Below are 7,193 nucleotides of genomic sequence, written 5' to 3' on the forward strand. Positions count from 1 at the left end.
TGTTGGGAAGGCTTCATTTGTTTCCAACTACGTGAATTTTATGTTTCTCAATTTTTGTGTATCGTGAAACTTTCATAATGACCCACATCAAGGGAATGGGAGAGAAATAACAGGACTGTTTTGTTGTTATAGGTACTTGTACTACACATGAAGTGGTATAGTGTTAATTCAAAGTGGACTTGGACTGGTTCTAATTGCTTACTGACATCTAAGGAAACCGCTAAGAATGTAAGAAAAAATAGTTTAACTGTATTCTTTAAAAAAGAGTGAAAAATGGCATCATTAAAGGCTTAATGAAATCATTATAGGGAGAGAAAGAGTAGAAGTAGAAACAAAAAACCACAATTATTACAACTTCATCCAACAACTGCAGAATACGCACCCTTTTCAAATTCACTTGGAGCATGTACCAGATAGATCACACTCTGGGCCGTAAAACAGACCCTAACAAATTCATAGCAATATATAATTACATATATCAAGTGAGACTTTGGCAGTAAGGATTGTGTTGCTGGTGCTAAGTGTGTGGTAACAATCCCTACGTGCCATGCTATTAATATTTACCAAGAAATTTACCAGAGATAAATTGTTATAAGGAGAAAGTGGAAGGTAAAGCTTTAGTTTCCAAAGGTAATTTTAAGTGGTGACATTTAAATCATATAGGGGTGGCAGTCATTCTAAAGATTGTAATTTGACCGTCCTTTTTTATTTTACAGCTTCAAAAAGCTTTAATAAAAATAAGGTGACATATTAAGGTAATTAAATTGTGAAAATACAAAATCCTCATAGCAACATTTAAAAACCCTCATCTCCCATAGCTACATACAAAATGGAGGCCCACGACCTAACATAGAGGTAGCTGAACTACAGAGGAGACCTAATTGCTTAATATTATAAGGTCTCTGGTACCAAAGACAAGGTGCTGATAGGAAAAGGATGAGGTAAGGTGGTATTTCAGTGTGGTTTTGATTCTCATTTCCTGATGATTGGAGACAATGAACGTTTTTTCATATGTTTGTTGGCCATTAGTTGATCATTGTAGGAAAAGTTTCTGTTCATGTCTCTTGCCCAATTTTACAGCAGTAAAGTTTAAGTTAAGGGAAGGTGGGGAAAGAGTTGGGTAAATTCCCACTAATGGGTACATTGCCCAGATACATTGCACAATTCTCATAATCATCTGGAATTAAAAATAATAATAATAATAATGAAAGTTGAGACCTGCAATTGGGGACATTGGATTGGAAGAGTTTAGAACTTTGAACCTCTGTATTCTCCTCAGTCCCCTGGCCTAACAGAGGTGGTTTCCTTTTTCTTGCAACAGAAAAATCCCTCCAGTCCCCTGAAGTTCCTGCAAAGATATCTGAGGCAGTTGCCCTGCAAGAACATATTTGTTTTCAAAAAAAAAAGAAAGAAAGAAAAGAAAAAATTGTCCCTGATTCCCTGCATTATTTCCACACTAATAAATGAATTCAGCCTGATCAAGTAGATAACGCCTGTTCTAGCAGGAAGTAGACAAGCGAAACAAGACAGAAAGGAAATGATGAAGCGAAAAGTTAACGATAGGTGGATCTGAGAACACGTTATATAGATACTTATTTTGCTATAATTACATTTGCAGCCTTTTCAAAGTTTGAAATTATGTCTAAATAAAATCCTGCAATCCCATTACTGGGCATCTACCCAGAAGGAAAGAAATCCTTTTATCATAAGGACACTTGTACTAGACTGTTTATTGCAGCTCAATTTACAATCGCCAAAATGTGGAAACAGCCTAAATGCCCACCAACCCAGGAATGGATTAACAAGCTGTGGTATATGTATACCATGGAATACTATTCAGCTATTAAAAAAAATGGAGACTTTACATCCTTCGTATTAACCTGGATGGAAGTGGAAGACTATTCTTAGTAGAGCATCACAAGAATGGAGAAGCATGAATCCTATGTACTCAATTTTGATATGAGGACAATTAATGACAATTAAGGTTATGGGGGGGAGCAGAAAGAGGGACAGAGGGAGGGGGTGGGGCCTTGGTGTGTGTCACACTTTCTGGGGGCAAGACATGATTGCAAGATGGACTTTGCCTAACAATTGCAATCAGTGTAACCTGGTTTATTGTACCCTCAATGAATCCCCAACAATAAAAAAAAAAAAAAAAAACAACTTTAAAGTGAATACTTTTCAAACTTCACTTTAAAAAAATAAAACCAATGTATGGTGCCCCATGATCACTAATGTACACAGCTATGATTTGATATTAATAAAAAAATGACTAAAGTAGAAGTTTGTCTAAGAGACTCCTAAATGCTACACCTCTAAGGAGAGCAAGTGTTTGACAAACTTTTTCTTTGATTAACTTAAAGGCATTTAAAATCTTTCAGAGTTTAAAGACATCCAATATCCCTAAACATATATTAAGAATAGGTCTTAGATGATTAATGGGATGAGTTTCTCTTTATATCTAATAAAACCACTTAGCCCTGACATGCCAGAGCAGGTGGTTGTGAAATTTGGTATGAGCTGGTTCGAAAGTAATCCAAGTCCTTGCATGGATTCCAGACAAGCAAGGTCAAAAAAGTAAGCCCCAGCAGCGAGTTGTTCCTTTAGTCTTTGACTTCTGTGACCCCGAAACATACTGAATTTAGAGGAGCAACCTGGTACCCATAAAGTTGAATTTTCTGAAACCATTAAAATGGGAAATGTTATTGAAATGTTCAGAATGAGTCCAACCTCCTACTTTCACAGGAAAAGTGTTTTGTTTTCTTTTTTATGTTTATGGTAAATGATAGGAAAAGCATTTTTAAAAATCTATCTGAGATGGTTTTATTGTGTCACATAATTAATTATTTTCAACTACTTTTATAATTTAACATCAAATTACAAATAGTAAAATACCTCAATTAGTATATAACATCACCCTTTTGGAACCATTTAACATGTCTGTTGAGTTCTCTAAGCCGACCACTGCTTGTCCGCCTTTTTATTGCAAAATCAGCATCCTACTTGTACTGCGAAACAAAAGAGGCATTTTAAACCTCCTTTTGTAGGACAAGTCTCATCTGGCTTAGCATGCAGAAGGGAAAGCCAATCTGTTGCAGAAATGACAACTCCTAGGAAAGCCTCTCCGGCTATTCCAGGCGTAGTTTAGGTCTGCATGCATAACCAAGTCAGGACCATAGATCAGGTGAGATAAATAAGCAAATTAAAATTTAAGTTTTGCTAAAAATATTAGATTGTCCCTACTCTGAGGTAGGCAACCTACATTTATGGTTGTTTTCCCACTGTCTAAACATTAAGCCTCTCATTTTCTATACTAATAAATTGTGGCCTCAATAGGGAAAGAAACTTGTTTTGCAAAAACAGACCCAGGCTGCCTGTCTGTCAGCCCAGCAATATTTGCACCACCAGGAAAAAGCGGCTTGTTTTTATTTACTTTTAATTTACCCTGCTGGTGACATCAGCCTAAGGCACAGAGGAGGCTTGAATTCCTCGGGCTGACCATGGCTCGTGGTTGATTGTCTGTGTATTATTAGTGTTAGAGTGAAGCAGGACTGTCCTCATGTGAAATCTAGCTGGTGCTACAGAGTTCAAATTACTTCCAACTTTTTGATTGGTTGATGCTTGACCTTGGCTCAAATCTTTTACATATGTGATTTCCACTTTTAAAAGTGTGTATTTTGGACTTTCAAGAAGAAAATTTACCATTTTCTAAATATATTAATGAATATCAATAGCTCAGAAACCAAAAAAGTTGATTTCTTCTATTTGTGTAGTTCTCCACTTTGGGCTGAATCTTCGCACAGAAAATGTTACCAGAATCTAATACTAAATCCCAAATCTTGCTTCATAGGGGATACCTTTAGGCTCAATAAGGAAGATATTGGGATATATGGTTTTTCTATACAATAGTCCCCCGTTTACTGTGGTTTCACTTTCATGGTTTCAGTTATCCTAGGTTGATCACACTCCAAAATATTACAGTATTTTGAGAAGGAAAGAGAGAGACAGACCATATTCACAGAAATTTTGTTACCGTATGATGCTAAAACTGCTCTATCTTATTATTAGTTATTGCTGGCAATCTCTTATCATTCATGATTTATAAACTGAACTTTATTATATATACATACAGAAAGAATCCGTTTACATAAGGTTCAGTACTTACAAGGTTTTAGGCATGTAGAGAGGACTATAGAATGGTATCTCCCATGGTAAGAGAAACTATTTTTTGTATTTTCTTGTTATTCACCATTTGTGTTAGTCTGTTTTCTGCTGCTGTAGAATAATACTCAAAACTAGGTAATTTGTAAAGAAAAAAGGCTTAGTTAGCTCACAGTTATGCAAGCTGAGAAGTTCAAGGTATGGGCTTGTCTTCTGGCAAAGGCTTTTGTGCTGCGTCATGGCAAAGTGGAGGGAGTCGAAAGGGAAGCAGATATATGCAGTAAAGGAAAACCTCAGGGGCATCCTGGCTTTATAGCAACTCACTGTTGTGGGAGCAGATCCATTCCTTTAAGAACCAGTTCAGGCTTAGGAGGATAGCAACTGACTGCCACCAGAACGGCAACCAAACAACCGCCAGTAGGGCCCACCCCAACACAGACACATTGGGCATCCAATTTCAGCATGAATTTTGGTGGGGACAAATTCATACTCAAACCATAGTGCCAGAGTAATACAAAATGCAGTACAGTCATGCCTTAAAAACGTGGATACATTCTAAGAAATGCATCCTTCAGCAGTTTCATCGTGGTGCTAATGTGACAGGGCCTTCTTACACACCTAGGTGGTGTAGTCCACTACACATCTCAGCTCTATGGTATAGCTTCTTGCTCCTAGGCTACAAACTTGTCCACGATGTTACTGTACTGAATATTTCAAGCAATTGTAACATAATATTTGTGTATCTAAACATACCTAAAAGTAGAAAAGGCACAATAAGAATATGATATAAAAGATAAAAATGGTATGTCTGTATAGGGCACTTACCTTGAATGGAGCTTACAGGACTGGGAGTTGCTCTGGGGAGTCAGTGAGTGGTGAGTCTAGATGAGGGCCTAGGACATGAGTGTGCACTACTGTACACTTTATGAACATTTCATACCATACACTAAATTCAGAAACAAAAGTTTTCCTTATTCAATAACAAATTAACCTTATCTTGCTGCAATATTTTTACTTCACCAATTTTTGACTCTTTGTAATTACATAAATCTAAAGCTATACAAAAATAGTTTCTTTATACCTTTATTCTATGCTTCCTTTTTTTTTTTTTCTTTTAAGCTTTTTGTTAAACCTTAAGACACAAATACACACTCCATAGCCTAGCCCTACATGGGATCAGAATCATTAACGCCATTTTCTTCCACATTCATGTCCTGTCCCACTGGAAAGTCTTCGGGATAATAACACACATGGAGCTGTCATCTCCTATGGTAATGGTGCCATTTTCTGGTATTCCTCCTGAAGAACCTGCCTGAGGCTGTTTTGCAGTTAACCTTACACATATATAACATATATAGATAGACTGAATGAAAGTATATAGAGCAGAACCTCTATAGTGGGCCACTTCCCTACATTGACCACCTCCTTAAGTTGACTTATTTTCATAGACACAGGCACCACATGTACAGATCAGTTCAGTAGGCCTGTACATTGACCACTTCCGTGTGTTGGCCTGTTTGTTATAGTCCCTTGGGTGGTCAACTTACAAAGGTTGTACCGTGTATACACATACACATTACACACACAGAGGGCTACCTGGAAAGTATCCAGCCACATACTATGAAAAATGTGGAAAACATGGTTTGCATACTTTCCCCACAGTGCTCATATATAGAAGGGATACATTCTAAAACAGTGATAAAAACAGGAGTACAGAAAGTACATAGACCAGCATTATAGTAATTTATTATCATTCTCAAGTATTATGTACTGTATATAATTGCAAGTTCTAGACTTTCATATGACTGGTAGCATGGTAGGTTTACACCAACATCCCTACAAACATGAATAGCATGTTACACTAAAGACTTTACAACAGCTAGGACATCACTGGGTGATAGGGATTTTTCAGCTCCATTTTAATCTGTGGACCCTTTTGTATATGTTGTCCTTCATTGAACACATCATGTCACACATAATTGTATTTTAAATAGAAATTAGAATCATTGTACGTGCACAGTCTACCAACGTGGTTTTTCATTTAACAATAAACCTAGTAAATGTCTTCCATGATAGGACAGAGAAATCTATGTAATAAACTGCATATTATTCTACTGGACGAACATAACATTTTCTTTTTTAAAAACAGCTTGTGTCTTTACTCCTTAAAAATTTATCAAATAAAATTATTGGTTGTTTACAAGGTCAAAGATTTACAGAAGCCTACAAAATAAAAAGAAATCATGCCATGCCTTAATCCTGTTACCCAGTAGTAGTTGCTACTAATAACTTTTAATGTGTCATTCCAAAATGTTTATGTAAGCATTCTAATTTAAATATATTAGTATAAATATTCATGTTTTCACCTTTAATTAAAAAAACGTGGTGCCTGTGGCTCAAAGGAGTAGGGCGCCGGCCCCATATGCCAGAGGTGGCAGGTTCAAACCCAGCCCCGGCCAAAAACTGCAAAAAAAAAAAAATGTGGTGTATTATTGTATGACTTGTTGCGTGTTTCTTTCAGCATGTGAATAAGTCTCCATGTTGGTACGTTTAGGTGTACCAAGAATGATTCCAACAGATTCCCTACTGATCTTCATCAATACTGTTTCTATTATTTATTATTACAAATGATGGTGAAATAAACATTCTTGAACATATATCTTTGTACATTTATAAAATACTATCTCTGGAATCAGTTCTTAGAAGTCTTCCCAGTTAAAAGCTGTATGTGCTTAAAGTTGCATAGTTATGTCCTAACTGGTCTTTAAAAAGGTTTTACCAATTTATACTGTCAGTAGTGGTGTAAGAATTTGGCTGTATCTCCCAAACTCGCTGGCTACATTCATCATAGAAGTCTTAGAGATGACTTCTACTCATTTTATTCTTTCAATAATTCTATTTGAGATGAATTTATTTTTAATATATGCTTAGAAAATTAACAAGGTAATCTTTAAGCAGATAACTCTATTCCAGACTTTCACACTTATTAGAATATAGTGTAATACATTATTTATCTATCTATATCTATATCC

The sequence above is a fragment of the Nycticebus coucang genome, chromosome 16, assembly GCF_027406575.1.
Source record: "Nycticebus coucang isolate mNycCou1 chromosome 16, mNycCou1.pri, whole genome shotgun sequence".
NCBI lineage: Eukaryota > Metazoa > Chordata > Mammalia > Primates > Lorisidae > Nycticebus > Nycticebus coucang.